This window comes from Artibeus jamaicensis, unplaced genomic scaffold (assembly GCF_021234435.1).
Source record: "Artibeus jamaicensis isolate MK-2021 breed Jamaican fruit bat unplaced genomic scaffold, CSHL_Jam_final scaffold_916, whole genome shotgun sequence".
NCBI lineage: Eukaryota > Metazoa > Chordata > Mammalia > Chiroptera > Phyllostomidae > Artibeus > Artibeus jamaicensis.
This window is the reverse complement of record NW_026522059.1, coordinates 6,810,799-6,831,269: the sequence shown is the minus strand read 5'-3', so window position 1 is coordinate 6,831,269 and position 20,471 is coordinate 6,810,799. Positions and strand designations below refer to the sequence as shown.

General features: G+C 47.6%; 1 protein-coding gene across 5 annotated transcripts in view; it reads right to left on the bottom strand.

Annotated features, from left to right (window-relative positions):
- CYRIB (CYFIP related Rac1 interactor B) overlaps positions 1-20,471 on the bottom strand; it is a 130,197-nt gene that overhangs the window by 84,428 nt on the left and 25,298 nt on the right. For all 5 annotated transcript variants that reach the window (XM_037166760.2, XM_037166764.2, XM_037166762.2 and 2 more), the window contains exon 2: positions 10,015-10,067. The gene's annotated coding sequence lies outside the window, so the exon portion shown is untranslated. The remainder of the gene's footprint in view (positions 1-10,014; positions 10,068-20,471) is intronic.

Genomic DNA, 20,471 nt, shown 5'->3' with positions numbered 1-20,471 from the left:
GGATGAATCAACCAACCCAAGATTAACAGCCTGGTTTCCTACACTCATTTCTCTTTCCAAGCCACAGGCCAGAACCAACTCACCCTCAATTTATAACTTTGGAAAGTGTGCTTTTGCATATCGACTCCTGAATCCACTGCGGTGATTGAAAGGATGGGTGTGTCCATCAGGATGAGCCAGGTTACACTGTGGTAACAAACAAACCCCAAATCTCAGCCCCAGTCAAGACCACAGTGGTCACTCTGGGGTCAACAACACAACCCCAGCAGCTCCATCTTTCTGGACTTCACCTGACAATCGGGATTAAGCAAGTCTGTAGCTGCCAGCAGGTTAAAAGACATGACCCCTCTTTTGCTTCTCCAACCAACTAGAAATGTCTTGCAGGGCAGCGCAGGAGAGGTGTCAGGATGTCCACCCAGGACACTGCCTGGCATATGGGGAAGCAGCCGGCAATGATAATGATGGCTTGTACCATTGTCATTACCATTATCTCTACTCCTCTTGAAACAATCATGATATTATAATTGTCGCAGACCCATGGTTCCTGAACTTGTCTGCACACTGGAATCACCCAGAAAGCTTAAGAACTACAGTGTTTGTGTCTCACCCCCTGAGTTGGTGAATTAATTCACCCAGCAGGTAGCCCTCGCTTTGGAATTTTAATGATTTGAGTTTTTGAGAAATGATTTTTGATAAATCATCTCCTGCTCTGTTGAAGATCATGCCTCTGTAGAGTCAGAAGAAAACCAGGAAATCCAGCCCGCTTGGCCTTAATCCAGGAATCACCCTGGCTCTCCATAAACACTTAACCTCCCAAGAATGTATTCTGTATTTCAAAAACGTGAGTTAACTGGAACCCAAGGGAAAGAAGCATTGTATAGGATCACATAAGAGTCGCTTTAAAACTGAGTGGCAGCCTCAGGCTGCAAAGTCAAAAGGAGAGAGACATTTTTGTAAAGTTATCTGACTGCAACCGTGTTTTCTGATGCATCAAGTTGACAGTGGTTCTGCTTTTCTCAGAAGCTCATTCAATTATCTGTTGCTTATCTAGGCCTGAGAGAGTTGTTCTCCTCTCAGACAGAGTTAAAGAGAAAAAGCAGGAAGGATTTGTCTAATAAAACTTGAAATGAAAAGCAGTAACTACTCCCAAGGCCCTGCTTATTGCTCAGAAGTCATTAGGCAAATCTTTGTAGGGTCTCTGCTAAGGATCTATTTCCTGTACAACCATCACAAAACGGACAGGGCAGAACGTGAGATCCACAGCCTCCAAACACTCCGTGTCCTTTGAAGTGTGTGACTGCTGGCAAGCAACTTAACCTCTCTGAAACTGTCTCCTAGTCTATAAGATGGAAATCCTTATCTGCTACAGAGGGTCACAAAGAACTGAGAAAACATGTAAAGTAACTAGCATTCAATAAAGGTAAACGCCCTCCTCTGATCATTGGCAAAATCTCAGGAAGTTCACTAGAAAATGAGCTTGTTAAGAGAAGGGAAAATGCCTACTCATCTTGCTACATGCAGATCCTAGAGAATGACCTTTTAGTGACTCTGTTCTTCTCTGACCAAGCAGCATCCTTCAGTCATTAGTCCTCATCTCCAATTCCAGAGGTGGTCCTCAAAGGGCTAACCAGTCAATGTTATCACATTTCCTCTGCCACCATGATTGGGTTCAGGGATAGAGGCAAGTCCCAATATTATCCAATCATTGGGAAGCTCAGAGATAGTAGTTCTTTCCCCAGATGTGAACAAACAAGCATGTGACCTAAGAACTAGGAACAGCCAGACCACCACATTGGATAGCTCTCCTCTACACTTTTGAAGCATGCTCTTTCTAAGTGGTGTCTCCTGGTGCCGAACAGCAGCCATCTCCCTGCTACAAAGGCAGTCAACCTGAGAACAAAGCCAACAGACAGAGGAGCAAAGAGCCCAGAGAATCACAAAGAAATGAAACTGGAGCCCTGATCAAAGCATGCCTGAAATCCATCCCACCGCTCTACTGTCTGGTTTCGTGAACCACTCAACTGCTTCATTCAATTATCCAACTTGTGCTGGGTTTTCTGTCCCTTGAGACTCAAGCATCCTAACTGATACATCCTCTTGTGTGGCTGAATGAAACACTGAGCAAAGCATTGTACAGAAACATCATTGCTCTTGCAACCATTGAACTCAGACTTCAAGTTGCCTAGGAGCAGGAGACATCATCAATCTTGGTCACCCAGTCTCCCAGGGACTAAAAAAGTTTCTGGACACAGGCCCTCAATACTTTTTAAATAAGTGAGTGGTATGAAACTGACCAAATCACCTGGCATTTCAGAACCTTTTAAAGCCCCATTCCCCAACAGTATCTGGATTGGGGCAGCATGAATTGGAAGCACATAGGATCTGGAGCCATCAGACAGGTCTGACTTCAAATCAGCTCCAACTGAGCCTCAGCTTCCTCCCCTGCAACAGGAGGATAATAATGCCTATTTCCCTGGGCAAGGGAACCATGCAAAAAAGTACCTGAGGTAGGCTGCATTCAAGAAATTGTTTTCCTTCCTTCTGTTTGGCTAACCCTGCTTTGCACCATGGATTTTGAGCTGGGGTTCAGAAAATAGGGTTACCATATATACGAAGTGGTGGGCCACACCCCACATCACCCAGCAGAGAAAGCCCTGGGAAGGTGTGGACAGGGAACACACACCCTGCGCCTCCCATCCCTCGACACACACCCTTTGTCTGTAGGAGAGGGGTCTTGGGCAGAGGGCATATATAAAACCTAGCACTCCAGCTCTCTGACTATGACGCTTTCTCTTTGCTTCACTGGCTGCTTCCTGGAAGAGATGTGGGACCGCTGTCTGCGCAATTAGCAGTCTCACAAATTTGCACATCTCTAGAGGCTTTGGGCTTAACCACGTATGAGTAACATGGAACTCAGCTGGACAGTCAGCTGCGCGCCTCACTGACTGGTGTACACCCAGCACCCAGAAAGCACCCAGTGAAATATCTCCCGAGTATATGGATGAAGACAAGTGAGTGAATCAACAAAGAATGATGAAATCAAGATTTGAACAATATTAAAAACTTATTAACAATAAAAAATTTCTTATTTAAAATAAAACAATAAATTTGTTATTAAGCAGAAACCTATTAGTGCACAGATTGGTTATACAGCAGGCAAATCAAAGACCCAGAAATGAGAGAGGGTCCGAGACTAATTAGATGTGGACTGAATTCCCGCCCTAGAAGTCCAGTGCCCGGGACCTCAGGCAACTTCTTAAAATCTGTGAGCCACAGTTTCTTTCCCTGACAAACACAATCATCAAAATTAAATAATAATTTTTAAAATGCACCTACAAATAGGGAGAAAAGATTAAAAGAATATACCAAAATATTACTATAATGAATCCTTACCTAGGTGGTAAGGTTATGGGAGGACTTTTATTTTTCTTTCCTTTGTGCATTTTTGAATTTTCTAGAATGAACATATATCAGTTGCCTAATAAAGTAAAAATATAAGTGGGGTGATATCAAACACCTATAGTATAATGTGGGGACCCAGGAAATGTCCCATCTCTGTGAATGCCCTTTAGACACTAGGAAACAGCTCTCATGTGGCTTATGTGTCTTCTGTGTCTCTTATTTCTTGTTAAATATTTCAGCGAACTTAATGCCATCTATCTATGACTTGATTTCAAGGCTCTCTTTTATCCCTCCTCTCTGCAAAGATTCCATCTGTTAAAAGCCCACTCAGGGTATTGTATAACGAGCTCACAAAAACAGCAGCCTGCTCCCGCTTGCTCATTCATCTGTTAATTCATTCACCGAGTAAGTGCTGATGAAAAACCCACTATAATGGGCATCCTGGCTTTTGCCTACATCCTCCCGCCAACACACACACACACACACACACACACACACACACACACGCACGCACACACATGCACACACACATATATGCATACACACGCACGCGCGCGTGCGCACGGCTCCCATACAGTCTTGGGAATGACATTCCCTCAGCCTCTATCCCTGGGCTCTGTGAGGTGCAGACCCTACCCCAGTTTCTTCAGCGGGCGGGCATTTGATCGAGGATGGCCAATCAGAGCATTGTATTTGCCTGGCCATAGGGATTGGTTCAGAGATGGGCATGTTACCAAGGGAAGGCCAATCAGAGGCATTCGGACTCAGTTCGGCACTCAGGTGGAATTGTTGGAAAAGTGGCCTTGTTCTCCTTCTGCTAGAACTGCTGACAGCCGTCTTGCCACCAAAATCCAAGGGGAAATGGTAGGCAAGAGCTGAGAGATGGAGAAAAGCTATGTAAGCCTTAGCGACACCGGTTAAGCCTTACGTTCCACCCCTGGACTTTTCGGTTACATAAACCAGCAAATCCCCTTTCTGCAGAAGCCAGTTTGAGTTGGGGTTCTGTTCAAGGTCAAAAGAATCCTGAGTAATGAAATTTGAAGTTCTGCGACATCTGTGGCATGCGGGCCAGGCACAGATGAAGCAAGACGATCCAGGCTACCTTTCCTGGCATTCAGTCTGATACAGAGAGAGCTATAAACAACTACAATTATTTAAAACCAAAAAGATAATTGCTTTAATGAAATTCTATGCAGCGTAATAGGAGCGCAGAACGGGGAGTCAGGAAAGGACTCACATAAGAAATAGCATTTAAACCAACTCCGCATCGGCATTAGGCAAGGAAGATAGAATTACTGTTTGGGGGAGTCCAGATAACATTGCCAATACACATTCATCTTTCATAACGGAAAACCACTCCGTCCCCACCCTGCACTCGGAGCAATGACAACTACAGTGCTTAAGGACACGCTCTAAATAAACCCACAGAACAGCGCCCAGAGAGACAGCAACATGCCATGGTCAGAGGCCCTCACTTGCAAGAACTGCACCCAAATGTTATGGATGAGGTCACACTCTTGAATCATCCTGAGGTCAGTTTTGGTGATTTTGGTTTTATAAATGTAACTTTTCACTACCGTTTTCTTGCCCATTTGGATTACGGTTGATCAGATCATAACAACATCTTTTCAAGATAAATAACCTATGTACTGAATTTATTACTAAATGATAAAAAGGGAGAGAGAGGAGAGAAAGCCCCTGGTTCTGTAAGACATTCTGAGATGGGTTAGAAACGTGGCGGGTTGCAGAGGACGACAATTACAGCACTAGAAGCGCCTCTGGGAACATCGATTTTGCTAAGGAAGTCCCTGAAGGTTGGTCTTTTCAAGTGACCAGAGGTAGTGTCTCGTAGACCTTTGACGGCTCACACTCAACAGGGCAGTTGTACAGATAAAATAAGTCAGAAAAGGAGGACACCACAGGACCCTCATCTTTGCTATTTCTATACACATCAGTGATTGATTTGGCCCAACAACACAGCTCCAACTTTCCAGAGCAAACAATCGTACAGCTGGAAAAATTATTGCCGACAGAACCTGGGGTCTCAAGAGAGGCACCGGGAACGAGTGCCAGGAAGAAGAAAGGCTTTCGATGGCCTTACCAATAACTGCAACTCCTAAAAAGCAGCCTTAAATTCACTTTCAACATTGCTGTTGAACCCCACTCTCTCCTTGCATGCCACATGGCTTCACCTCTTCCCTTCCTGACAATGGGACTATCATTTCTCATACCCTGATGGGCAAGCACAGGGGTCCACACAGAGCCAGGCGATGGGGAGACCCAGAGTGGACAGGCGTGTGTGGACGAGGCCAGGCCACACCAAAGTGCCTGGTGTTTGACGTGTATACTCAGCATCTGCTGGGGGTTAGCAATGCCATGGAGACCTGCCAACCTCCTCGAAAAATAAGAGGACCTTTCATGTTGAAAGCTCCCAAAGCGAAGTTTCTGTAAACTAGTTTGTTTTGAACAGAAAAAAATACTATGTGCCTATGTTTAAAGACTGAAAAGAATACAACGGATATAGAGTAAGATATCTTCCATCTTAGAACCACAGTCTTTTGTCCCCAAAGAAGGTACCCCCACGACCACCTTCCTCATAGTGTCTTTCCAGGGAGAGTCCACATGCAACCAAGCACATGTCTGTGTGTGGGGAGGTGTGTGTAATGAGCATTTACACCCCCCTCTCTTTCCAACCACACGTGCAGGAGGATGCCGCACACAACTTAAAAACGTAACCTGGGGATCGTCCCTCCACATGACCTGTTTAACACAGTGGCCCAGCACTCTACTCCAAGAACACACCATGTTTCAGCCAATCGACCCCAACCGACAGATTCAACTGCTTCCAGGGTCCGGCCATTACAAACACGGCTGCAGTAAATGGACATCTGTACAGACGTGTGTGACTACAGGGCAGGTGGGATTCATAAGATCGAGTCCTTAAAGTGGAATTGCAGGGTCAAAGGGTACACACCCTTGAAGAGTCAGGGTGCCAAACCACCCTCCAAAGACGTTGTACTCATTCATGTTCACTGTCACCCAGAATGTAGTAAGTTTTCCAGGTTCTCCACTCATATTCACAAAACTATTTTTTTTAATTAGAAAAAAGACAGGTGGGCAGAGCTCCTCTCTTGTCCCACTGGGTCTCCCCGCCCCTGTGATATCACACAGGACATTAGACACAGGACATCGCCACTTCCTGAAAATCCCGCACTTGGCCGTGCAACGCAGAGATCAGGGTTTGAGAGAGAATGCACATCGGAGCCTTCGAGCGGGGCTGGGGCTGACTCTACACCTCTCTCCCCAATTCTGCGCTCAGTGACTTCATGTGCATATCTTCATGCTGGTCGTGGTGCAAGTATTTACACCTTAGAAATCAGCAAATGACAATACAGGTCAGCGAGAGCTTTGTCAAACACATCAGGACATCAGTGCATACTACAGTAGAAACTGAGGCTCTGCCACCCTCCTTTGGAAATTTCCACCCTCAACTGGTCACAAATTCTTATGACTCAGTCACAAATTCTTGGAACCCAGGACTAGAGAAGATCTGAAGGGACATCTAATCATCGTTTTTGAACGCTGCCTCTCCGCTAGTCCCTCTGTTTACACCTAAATAGTACCCTCTCATTATCTCCTCTATGCTTCTTTATCATTCTTTCATATTCACATCTCTTTACCACTTATTCAACGATCTCCCACAGTGTAGTAATTATCACAGACTCTAGGCTACACTAGACATTCTGGAGTCAAATCCCTGCCCCATCACCTGCCAGCTGTGTGACCTTGGCCAGTGGCTCAACTTACTATGCATTAGTCTCGTTGACTATAGAATAAGGATGATGATGGTAATGCCTTCCTTATAAACTTGTTCTGAGGATTAAATGCAAGAGCAGAGAAGAACAGTGTCGGGCACATACTAAAGGCTTAACAAATGTAACTCTTAACTATTGCCTTCCAGTTCAGTGAGTATCTGTTAGTTACGTCTCACCTGTCAGTTAATAAATTATCCCTTTGTTGGATAATTTCAAAGATTGTTTTTCATAACAATTTGGCGGCTTCTCAAATCAACCTATTCCTCTTTCCTCTTACATTTTTGATATCATCTTTAGTCTTTAATCATTTTAAATACCCTACTTTATAGTCTTTTATGGTTCTATTATTTTCCACTCGAAGCAATCCATTTCCTGAACAGTTCACATTGCTTAACTGTGAACTCATCTTCCGAGGAGGTAGTTCTCTCTGTGGGAGTCCTGTTCGGCCTGGCTTGGTGAAACATCCCTATGGAGTGATTCTGCGTTTGTGCTGGGGATGCCCCTGGCTCTGGCCCAGTTTCATGCTAATTTCTCTGCTGGAGGGGTCTTACCTCTCATCAACAATGACCACATGGATTCCGCAAGCACATATAGTAAACCACAGGTTTTTAATCTCTTGCTGGTATTCCCACTCGGGGCAAGCTTCCTTTCTGTTTCTCCAGAGAGTGGAGTTTTTCTGGCCCCTTTTTATGAAGAAGTATGATGTTCAAGGCTCCTGGGTACTCAGTCCCACTTTGGGCCAAGTTTTCATGTCTAGACTTGCTGCAGAGTTGAAATCTCAACACCCCAGGCTCTATGGCTCATACATAACCATCGGGCTCGGACTTCTCTCTTTGACACTCATGGACTCCCCTTCAATACACTGTATCCTGGGGAGTACCCTGAGGAGCTCCCCAGGATACAATTCTTATATTTTAGTCAGCTCTGCATTCAGAGCAGGAAGGACTCACCCTGATCAGCACAGCCCGTCATGCTGCCACCATGTTCCAAGTCACCCAATCTCAAGTTCCCCCCCTTACCCAATGAGTTCTGTCCACATTCCAACTGCATCTCACTCGAGGGTTAGCGTCTAAAGTCAGCACGTAATGTGAAAAGTGAAAGGAGTCAAAATTCTCCTTGAGAATCCCACAATCGGGTCTCCCATTAAACCCAACACAGCCCATTCTTTTTCAGCATCAGATCTGGTTCCTGGGGTTGAGCACCAGAGAAAACCGCTGGCTCGGATTCTGGGGCCATGTTGTATGGTAACTAAAATCTATGAAGATGAGAAACACACTCTGCGGCATGAGACACTCACAGTGCACAGAGCCGCGGGTACAAAGACCAGCAGAAGGAACAGCAGGTCTGGGGCTCTCTCTCACACTCACTCCAAGAGAGATGCCAGCTGGGTGGAATGACAGGACTGCCCACACTTCTGACAGTGTTATTTTTATCCCTACTGTGTTTTGTTTTTGTTGAGCAAGTATATCTGGGTCTGGATAAGTTACAAGCAGGAATCTTTAACAGCACAGAGACGGGATTTCCATAAGTCTGAACAGCAGCGTGTCTAACTCAAACGAGCCCGAGGGGACTTGCTGGAGTGACAGGAAAACCGCGTCCCCTTCTCTGGATGGTGGCGACATGGGCGTCACAGACTACCAATTCACCAAGCTGTATGATTAATATGATTGGTGCATTTTACAGTGTGTTAGACCTCAATTAAAATAAAAGTTGAAAGCATGCCTGAGAGACTGCTGCATAACATTCATCCATTGATCACCATTCTGTGGCTAAACCTGCCCAGACGCCAGTCGGTCCCATGGAGGGTCGTGAGGAGACCGGGAAGTCTAGGAAAAGAAGAGGCAGGAGAGGGAAGCCCCCTTTTGTGCCCGGAGGGCACCCAGGCTCACAGACTCGGTTTGCCGGGGACAGCCTTACATGAGTGATAGGTTTCCAGCAGTTAAGATCACTGGCTGTCCAGCCAGACTGCTTAGATGTGAATACTGACTCTATCCTTGCCAGGACTGTGTTCCCACAAAATCTACATATTGACACTGAACCCCCAACGGGATGGGATTAGGAGGTGGGAACTTTGGGAGGTGATTAGGTCACGAGGGTGGAGCCCTTATGAATAGGATCACTGCCCTTATCAAAGAGACCCCAGACAGCTACCCCAACCCCTCCACACTGTGAGGTTCTAGCAAGAAGGTGGCCACCCATGAATGAGAAAGTGGGCCTTCACCAGCCACCAAATATGCCAGCACCTCGATTCTTGTTGGCCTCTAGAATGAGAAGAATTAAATTTCTGTTGGTTCTATGCCCCCCCCCCGCCCCCGTCCACGGTCTTCTGTTACAGCAGCCGGAATGGACTAAGACAACAACTCAGTGGAGTGAACTTGGGCAAGTTACTTCTCTTTTTTAAAGCTCAACTTTCTAGGGCTGTTGTGAAGCTTAAACAGGATAATTCAGATGAGACTCTTAGCACAAGGTCTGCTATTCAATGGTGTTCAATAAATGTTAGCTATTATTATGACTGATGGTAGGAGGCTGGGATATCTTCTTCCCTCCAAGGTTATATAGTTCTTACTAAAATTAATCATTAATAATTTTAGGTACTTAATAAACATTCATGGAGTGGAGGAAAGACTGCATGTGGATTCAGATTTCAACAGAGGCAGAAGGTTCCCATTTCAATGAACTGAAATCTATGCCCTGGCCTGGTATCACCATCCACTTTAATTTTGCTTCAGAGTGAAGTGGTTAAGGGCACAGGGGCTGAAGTCAGATGCCCGGGGTCAAATACGACTCTGTTACTTACCAACTTGGTAACCTTGAACAAAGGACTCAAACTCCAGGCCTTAGTTTCTTCTCCTGCAAAACAGAGTTATAGCAAGGATTAAGCAAGAAGCAACAGACCTCAGCACACCACCAGCTCCCAATAAATCCCGGCCACTCTTATCTTCTCCCATGCCAAAACATGGCCTTGAAATACCAATGCCAAATTCCACCACTTCAGCCCCTTGGAGTTCACAGAGCATGTTTCTCCACAGACATTCTTCTCATTTAATGTTCAGTCTAATGGACCACAAATAAAGAAATGGAGAGTCAGAGAAGTTCAGTAACTTGCTGAAGGTTGCACAGCAGATGAAGAACAACCAAACCAAACTCCCATGACTGATGGGCAGTTTGGTTGAACAGCTTTGTCCTGGGAACAGAGGGTGGGGCCAGAATTCTCAGACAGAGGACGCGGGCTTCAGCAGCAAGTCTTGGTCCCAGCAAAATGCTCAGCTCAGCTTGACTTTGAACTGCTGTTAGTCATTCTACCCCCTGAATCACTTCCTGTTTCAGGTTTCTACACTGAGGAGAAAGGAAAACAAGCGTGCGCATTACACCACCCCTGGCACACTCGAATGGGACAGGGAGACGTTGACGAAAACATATGACTCCAAGGGAGCTTTCAGAAAAACCACAATGAACCTCCCGTTTGAACACACTCGCCAGCACTTGGAGTGGAGACGGGAGCAAGGTCAGAGCGTACATACTCCCACTATCGCCACTCGGGGAAACAGAATGCCTTTGGCTGCCCCTTTGTTGATTAAATCTTTAGCTGCCTTTGTGTGTTCTCTGTGCTTTGCATCGGATGCGGAAACTACCGGAAGCCACTTAACCTGCCTCATTTTATTCACAAAAGGTCCGGGGCCACGTCGGCATGACTGTCCTGGGCGAACCCCGTGGGCTGCTCCTTCCAGCCACCTCTGCTGCTTTTGCCAGCAGGGTTGTGTGCTCAGGTTTTCCTTTCCATGTCCTTGTTGCATGAGTGTGCTTTAAAAGTCCCTCTGAAGTACCGTCGCAGCACTGCTCAGTGGCCAGAGAAAGTGGGGATTTAACTTGAGAGCCATCAAAGCACACTCCTTGGCTGTGTGTGTTTCCTCAAATGTGTGTGATACGTTCCTCACCCCGTGTGTGTGTGAACACACACCACACACGTGTGCACATACAGAAGCCCAGAAACATGATTACAACTCTCCTGTCTCCTCCCATAATGGATTTTTTTTCTGATTCTTTGACCACATTTACCAAACTGAAAATGGGGAGAAGTTGTTCCCTTGGAAAAACTTCAGGGCCTTGGGCAAAAGTGTAAAAATGATAAAAAGTGTACCAGTTCACTCGCATAAAACTGGGGTGTTTGTTTGTTTGTTTGTTTGTTTGTTTGTTTTAAAAACATGAAGCGCCTTGACTGGTGTGGCTCAACTGGTTGGAGGGTGGTCCCTTAGACCAAAGGGTCGTGGGTTCGATCCCAGTCAGGGCACATACCCAGGTTGCAGGTTCAATCCCTGGTCAGGGTACATACAAAAAAAGCAACCAATTAATGTTCTCTCTCACACTGATGTCTCCCTCCCTCTCTCTCTCCTTCTTCTCTTTCTCCTAAAGCAGTAAGAAAATGTCCTTGGGTGAGAATAAAAAAAAAAAGAAAGGACACAAAGAGTAAGCTGGTCATCGCGCCACTTAGAGGTAAATGCAGGAGAGAGTGTACAGCTCCCCTGGGGGGACAGTGGTCATCCCCAACCAGGGGTGACTTTGTTCACTTCCACAAAATGGGCGGAGAGACCCTGGGCTGTGGCTCTAGAAACCGGATCTGATCTTGTCTCCTTCTTGGGCTCACATCAGGGGCTCCAGCCCCTGCTCAGTCTCTCAGAGCTCCGTGACTTCGGGCAAGTTAACCTCTCTGAGCTCCTACAGCCTCTGCGGACAACTGAAGAGACACACTCGAGAATGACAGTCCTGGCTGGTGCGGCTCAGCGGATTGAGCGCAGGCTGTGAACCTAAAGGTCGCCAGTTTCGATTCCCAGTCGGGGCACATGCCTAGGTTGGGGGCCCAGTCCCCAGGAGGAGGCATGCGAGGAGCAACCAATTTATGTATCGCTGGTACATCGATGTTTCCCTCTCTTTCTCCCTCTGTTCCCTTCTCTCTAAAAATAAATAAAATCTTTAAAAAAAAGAATGATCTACGGAGCACCCATGATCTGCCAAGCATGTGGCCATGAAGAGGATTCGGGAATGAAGCTGTCCGAGCCACCCAGGAGCTCCTACAGATCAACGGGGCAGTTCCAGGCAGACAGGAAATGACCGTGGAGGATGAAAAAGTGATCCAACAGGGGCGAGTACGGGTGTCGGGCGGTCACGGAAAAGCCCATCTAATTACTCAGCAGGGAATGCAAAGTGATGGGTGTAAGGCTTCCCGGGGGAGGTGATATCTAAGCTGAGAACTCAAAGACAAGTTAGAATTTGCCCGGCCCAGGCAGGAGGGCATCCGAGCAGAACTGCAAAGACCCACAGGCTAAATTGCTGGTTCACATGGTCAAGTACAAGAACTGGGAAGAGAGACGGAGGATATGTACGTAGGTAGGCCTGCCAGGGTCACTCGCCTGGACTTGACGACCTCCTGAGGTTCCTCCCTGAGGGATCCCCCTCTTCCCCTGACAACCCTTTCGCCCGTATGCCGAAGCCCCTAAGTCCGCTCCAGGGCGGGAGGGAAGCCCCACCCATCCCACGTGGGCCCTCCTTCTTCTTTCTTTTCCCCTGGGGAGTGACTGGGCAGTGACTCAAGGAGGGAGCTTGTATTATTTCTGAAAAGAAAATACCCAGGGCTCACATACTCAAGCAGCCTGCTGACGGGACTGTCCCCCTCTCTCCACCCCAGCCCCTGACCTAGCTGAAGAAATGCTGGGACTACCTGTGTCCCCGTCTCCACCAGGACATTAAGTGACCTGAGGGCTGACACTGTGTTTTGGCCACCCCAGTGCCCCCAGCACCTGGTACTATGCCTGATGCACAGTAGGTCCTGAAGAATGCTTGCAGAATTGAATTGGTTTCTTCTCTCTGCAAGCGGACACCCACCCAGAGCCCTCCCTGCCCCCACACAGCGGCTCAGAGGCCGGGGCAGGAGACCTGGAGACCTGCCAACTCAGCAGCCCTCCCCAGAGCCCTCTAGGAGACACCACGGGCCCCGTGTCACTGAAGACAGGTAGTCCCCTCTGTACTGTACCAGCGAAGAACCCCAAGTCCAAATGAATGCTGTGACTGCCCAGGTCAGCAAATACAATATGATGTATTCATTGATTTATTTTTTATCGATGAATTGATTTTAGAGAGACAGGAAGAAAGAGTTGTTCCACTCATTTATGCGTTCATTGGTTGACTCTTTCATGTGCCCTGACTGAGGATCGAACCTGCAACCTTGGCACATTGACTAACCAACTGAGCTACCTGGCCAGGACCAATATAATGTTTTTAAAAAGGCACATTCTTCAGTGGAAGTCTATCTGGACACCCTCACCAGACAGGTTGCTTTTTTTTTTTTAAGATTTTATTTATTTATTTTTAGAGAGAGGGGAAGGGAGGAAGAAAGAGAGGGCGGAAACATCAATGTGCAAGAAAAATAGCGATCAGCCACACCCTCAACAACCCAGGCATGTGTCCTGACTGGGAATCAAACCAGCGACTTCCTGGTTTACAGGACGATGCTCTACCCACTGAGCCACACCAGCCAGGGCAGAACGTTGCTTATTTTAGGGGAAAATGCCTAACGCTGGCATGTCAGATGGCCCCTCTCCTTTATCTGACCACCAATCACACCAGGCCTTCACAACTCCTGGGATCTCCTAGGCAGGACCAAAAGTTCCCATGGATGTAAATCTCTTTGTGAAGATGACCAGAAATTTTTTAGGACCTGAATATGTTTTTGATCATGGGCCATTTTTTAGGTTAATATTCTGTTATATGATCTAAGGCCCTAATAATTTTTCAAAGAAAAGTTGAGCTCCCCAAACGATTTAATTCCTTCATGGTTTTTTTTTCAATATTTTGATATGAAACATTTACTATGACATCAAAGACAACTTTTAAAGAAGCCTTTTCAACCTATAACCCCTCTGCCCAAAGAATTCCCCATCATTTCCGTGTCTTATTAAACACTTTTATTCACAGATCTGTATTCTGTGCATACGTGTGTATTTCATTAAAAGGAACTACCTCTAGCATAGATAGCCTTTTTTTCCTGGGGGGCATGGGCATTGTAAGTGTACAATGCAAGTCACTGACATGTTTTTGATAACTATCACAGCAAAACCCAGGTGACAAATTAAGTGCACCTGGAAATTCTAGGCCTGAAACATTTAGCACATTTTCTAGCCTGCTTTGTTCTATAATTCTTCTGACACTTTCCACATCCCAGTTAATAGGAAACAGACCAACAAAGGCAGGTGTTTTACTTATTGCACCTGGCCTAGCAAAGTCCCTCCTGAAGTGTGCAATAGTTGCTTACTGTGGAGGAGTTCGGGTCAACATTTTTCTGTAAGTGAAATAACATCTCAAATAGTTTTAACCCAGCACTTCTCGCTCAGGCTTAACCAGAGTTCACAGAAGAGGAGAAAGGAAGAGGTTTAAAGATACTGCTGCTAAGCCTCAACCCCGCACAATTAAACAGACTTTCTGGGGGGAACCCCAGCACCAGAGTTGTCCAACACTCCACGGGTCATTGTAACACACCTACAGGGCCCAGGAGCACTGGGCTAGGATAACTCTTTAGTCCAACGGAGCCCATGGGAAATCTGACCCGGAAGTGGCGAGCTCATTGTAATTAAATCAAATCGCACATGTAAAACTACCGCATAGCACCTGCTACCCAGTACACGCGTAATAAGTATCAATTAGCCAAAAATATATCATTCAAATAATTCTCCTCTTCAATAAATTCTTCTTGTAATTTTATTGGCTTGTTCATTATATGCTGGTTTTTCTTAGCTATGATTCATTCTATCCCTTTTTATAAAATTATCAACTTAAACCCATAATCCCACTCAATTACAAGAGCTCTATAGTATTGTTAATAATCCTTAATCCCTTTTGAAATAAAATTTTCTCCCAGAAGAGTGGTTAAATATAGTAAATACTCAATAAATGTTACCTACTTATAATAATTATTCCATAGTATCATGATCTCTTGCTTATACATTTTTTAATGTTTTTTTATGAAGGTGTAATATTTGTAACTCTATGTTGAACTGAAAAGTTTGTCTTTAACCTTAGGAATTCTCAGATATCTTAGGGGAAAGGAAGAGACTACATGGTAGGGTGCTTAAATATTGGCAAATACTCAAAATAAATATTTTGAAGCTTTAACCAATCACCTCTCTAAACTAACAACATTATTATTGGATACTGTTGTGTCCTTCTTTTCCAAGAGTGGAGAGAAATGGAGAGGAACTCATTAAAGATGATATTTCTCTTTTAAAATTATTTATTTATTTATTTATTTATTTATTTATTATTAGAGAGAAGGCAAGGGAGGGAGAAAGGGAGGGAAAGAAACATCAATGTGTGGTTGCCCCCTCTCATGCAACCCAGGCATGTGCCCTGACTAGGAATCAAACTGGCAACCCTTTGGATCGAAGGCCAACGCTCAATCCACGGAGCCACACCAGCCAGGGCAAAGATGGTATTTCTGCAATAACGGAGAAGTGATTATCAAACACTTCCTCTGTGTAACCATGTGTCGCCTTTAAAGACATGCCAGTATTTAGTGGGAAGAGTGTCACTGGTAGATGCACAGACTGGTATTTCTGGGTATCTGGTCCACCTGCCTAACCTTCTAGGGGAGTGAATCTGATGTATGAAAGGACGGGAGCTTGCCCGGGGTCACACAGATCCCAGCAGAATCAGGCCCAGCTACCAACCTGCCTGACTCTGAGCTGCCCAAGGACGATGATCACTTAGCTTCCCCTCACTTTCAAACTCCTGCACCTGGTTGACGGCTTCCCAGGTGTGGGCTCTCAGTTCAGGTGTTCCCCCTTCCAGGCGCCTTCAGTTTAGGGTCCCTGCTGGGCACATCTTACCTGGTGGTCCTTTCTCAGCGCTCGTCTCCCACTCAAACCTGAACAAGGCCAGCACATATTAACTAGCTTCTCCATGACCTTGGACTAACTGTGAAACTCTGTGTCTTGGACCAGAGCACAGTGTGACATGTACAAGGAAAGCTGGTTACAGGGAATTTCCCAGTCCCGGGCAACCCAGGACAGCTGGTCACCCATAGTGGACACCCACGGGGTCATACAGCCTGCTCACAACTTCCCCTCCTCTGACCGTCCTCAGACCCCTGTCTGCACCCTGTGCGCCCTCAGCACTGCCCGACAGAACCTTCCGCAGGGATAAAGACGCCCTGCAGCTGCAAGGTCCCCGTGGCGGTGGCGGCTGCACGTGGCTACTGAGCACATCAACTCTGGCCAGCGTGACTGAGTTTATTTTACTCAACTTTAATTAATTTAAATTTAAATAGCCCCAGGTGGCTACTGGCTACTGTACAGGACAGCTCAGTTCTGGTTTTACATATATGGAGCTGGGCTCCGTCCCTGTGGACAGAAATGAGCTCTCGAGTCAGGCAGAGCTCAGTCCAAAGCCTGACCTGGTTTTCGCTAATGTCTCTTGCTTCTTCCTCTGTAATCCTTATGAACTGACGAGGACACTGTTTGGAAAGCGGCTGGTTTGTAGTGGAACTTCACGAAGCAGAATTTGTTTAGAAGAAGCAGCTAAACCAAATCAGTATAAAAATGCTAGAAAAACCTGATTCCGAACCAAAATGAGTGCACTAATAGGCATCATTTCTACCAGACTGCCAATTTCTGTCAGGTTTAAATTCTGATTTTAAACCACCCCAGCTGTCCTGCTGGGCTGGCCTTGATTTTTGTCCCAAACCTGCAACTGGCTGTCATTGAGCCCCATCAGAAGATGCCACAGAGCAGTGGGCACTGGGTAACTGGGAGGTCGTGTGCCCGGTCATGTGGGCATGGTCCTACACGGTCCCACAGGCCTGGATCCAGGCCAGTCACAGAGCAGGGAGGAGATAGCACCCAGAGGAAATTCGGCACCCTGCTGTGCTCACCTGAGCTCCTCCCCGCACCAGCAGCACCCAGGGATGAGGCAAGGTGCACTGGGAACCTCCTGGGAGTCCACCCTATGCAGCATGGGGCCCTGCTCCCTCCCTGGGGGTGGGATGATGCGAGAGGGGACTGTGCAGCCCCCTCCGGCAGATCCTCTCCAGAGCCTCTTGCAGCCCTAATGACTCCACCTCTGTGGCAGGAACAGGCAGTGGGTCCCAGGAGAAGCAGCTGCGGCTCAGAGCTGCCCCAGGAGCTTTGTAAAAACAGCCTTCCCCAGAACAGGGAATCGGTGTTTGCAGAAGGCTCCCAGGCGACCGTGCTGCACAGCTGGGGACCCAGCGTGTTTCCTCTGGAGACTGGGCAAGGTGATCTCCTGAAAATGAGCAGCCAGAGCTGGGGGAGGGGCGCACGTCAGGAGCACTGGCAGAGAGACTCCAGCTCGGAGGGCTGGAGGCAGAAATCCCCCTGTTAGCAGTCCCTCCCCTGGAGGCAGGAACCACAGTCAGATGGCTGCGGGGCCCTGAAACCACAGCTGGAACACCAGCTGCCCCCCTCCCTCCCACCCCTATGGCAGAGCACCCTGCACTTCACCAGAGCCTTCCGGTCCAATGCCTCCTGTGCAGCACTGGTGGGGAGGGTCCTTCTCTCACGGAACCCTAGGAGCAACCAAGGGCAGACGCCCTAACCCATGCACCTCTGGGCTGGGGCATCCCAGGGCCAGTGCCAGCACCAAGGAAGCCCACAATAAATGCTACTATTGTGGCTGTTACCCTCATTTCACTGAAGAGGAAGCCAGCTCTGAGGGATGGTATGACTCAGCCACGGCCCCGTGATGCTGCCGAGACAGGAACTCTGGGCTCCAGGGTTCGTTCTCTTCCCCATGCCCATCATCTCCCCGCCTCCCCCACACACCCCTTTCCCTCTCCCTCTTACAGCCAACAGGAAGGCTCTGTGGGTCAGAGTGAAATCTCACTTAATAGTCTAAGGGTGCCCTGACCGATGTGGCCCAAGGGTTGGGCATCCTCCCAAAAAGCAAAAGGTTGCAGGTTCGATCCCCAGTCAGGGTGCTTAGGAGACAACCGATGTTTCTTTCCCTCTTTCTCCCTCCCCTCCCCTCTCTCTAAACATAAATAAAATGAAATCTTTAAAAAATAGTCTAAGGGCTCTCATGTATAGAACCCCACCCTTCCTCAAGAAGAGTCTGTGGGGTCTTCTAAGACCACCTTTGGACACTCCACCCACCATGGGTGGTTTTTGTATACCCTGGAGTCTGACACACACAGGTTGCCACTTAACAGCTGGGTGACTGGGGACACATTTCAGTACCTGTCTGGGCTCAGTTTTCTTGGCTGTGAAATGGGGATGATCATATTTACAACTCAAGATGGTGAGAATTATGGAGAAGGGCCAGCAGAAAGTCCTAACAGGTGGCAGGCACCATGCTCATTACCTGCTCCACACCCCAGATTCTGGCCCACAAAACCCTGTCAAGTGTGCGTGCTCTTGCCTCATTTCACCCTCGTCGGCCCCCACAGGCTCCCCTGGGCCAGCTGACATACCCTGGAGGACCAGGTGACTTGTGATGTGTCATCCCCACCCATCCCAGGGTCCCCCAGAAATAATAAACAAGAAATGACTTCTCCTATTCCCCAGCCCAGGCTTTTTTAATTGAAATAAAATGTTTGTGCACTCCCCAAGGCCTACCAATCTGAATTGTTCTCAGGGAAAAGAAAGAAAAAGCCACTTAGGTGCAAAGACAGTGAGTGTGGGCGGAGGTGGCCCCGTCAAGCCTGGGAGGGACAACCCAGAACAACCACACAGCTGAGAGCGTGGGTTTCCAGAACATCCTCCCCTGCGTCTCTGTGAAAGTCCCACTGAGCATCACTCCAGGGTGTGAGGGAGGAGGGAAGTGGGAGGTGGGAGGGGGAGGGCTGGAGGCTACCGCACCCTGACACCTCCAGCCCAGCAGGAAGTGTGAGGAAGCTGGCCAGTGGCTGCCCCCTCAACGGCGTGGCTGTGGCAGGTGGTAAGATAGCAAAACACCAGGGACTGGTCGGCAGTAGCTGCTGTGCTGCACTTTCTCCTCGTGTCGCTCTCCTGCAGCGCTCCCAGACCCCCCCAGCATCCCGAAAGGACTGAGTTCACCTTGGGCACTGTGAACTTTCTGGAGGCTTTCTGAAAGCGCTCTTATGGGCGCCCAATGTTAAACTTCCTGACCATCACCCCTGGGCAGGGGGGAGGGGCATGAAAAATGCAAAGAAAATTCTGAGGGATTCAGAAGAGGGACAGGGATGCAAATGTTTGAGGAAGGAGAGAGAGGGAGAGGAGGAGAAAGGCTGACACCATCCTCAGTGGGGAAATAAGAAGCTGCCAGTTGCTACCAGGCCCCGCTTCCTGCCCTGGCTGCCTTGGCTGCTGACTTGGTGGCTCTGATGGCATCGGGGAGGTTAAGGCCCCAAGTTCACACACGCAGAGCATCCGCTTCTGACTGTGGTGTCCCAGACTCCAGTCCTTCACTGTCAGCTCCGCACTGCCACTGGTCACCTTTGCTGATGCACAAGTCCTTCGAGGCCTCCAGACTATGATCCAAGTTCCTTTAACACACTTTACAAAGCCTGGCCCGAGGACCTGTGTTCTCCTCCACAGGGACCCTCTGGTTCAAGCACATGGATGAGACCGCTCCCAGCCCCCGAGGTCAGCACACTCCACCCCACAGTGATGGTCGGCGTTTTTTACAATCCCAGGTGACACCATAAATGTGAGAACAAGGAGACCCTTCCTGTTCTGTCACCCACACCGGTCTACTGAGTTCAAAGCCCCCATTCTTCATAGGGGTGACGTAACCCTTGAAAGAATCTCACAAACAAAGCCTCTTCCCCGAGATGATTTATGAAGGCCCTTCCAGTAGCTTCCTAACACCCACCCAAGACAAGAGCAAGCTCTGAGATAAGCCTTTGTTGTGTAAATTAAAGCCTTTTTTTTTCTGTTTTAATTGGAAAATGGCCACCTGCATAAATTTCATCCAAATGCACAGAAAAAAGTCCACAGACAAATTTTCTCTTGAAAATAAGCTGACAGCAACCATGATTACAACGTGCAGAGGGTCATTTCAAGGTAAGATTTTAGAGGTCTGGTCAATCTTTTCATTTTACAGAAGTGGAAACTGAGATTCCGAGAAGTGAAATGACACCCCAGGGTCACACAGTCAAGAGGCAGAGGACCCAGGACATGCACCAGATCCTCTGCTTTCTTCCCCCTGACATTTAGAAATCCTCACACCTGCATTTTGATGTAATTGATCACAACCCTAATCGGCCCACTGAAACATGTCCACCACCAG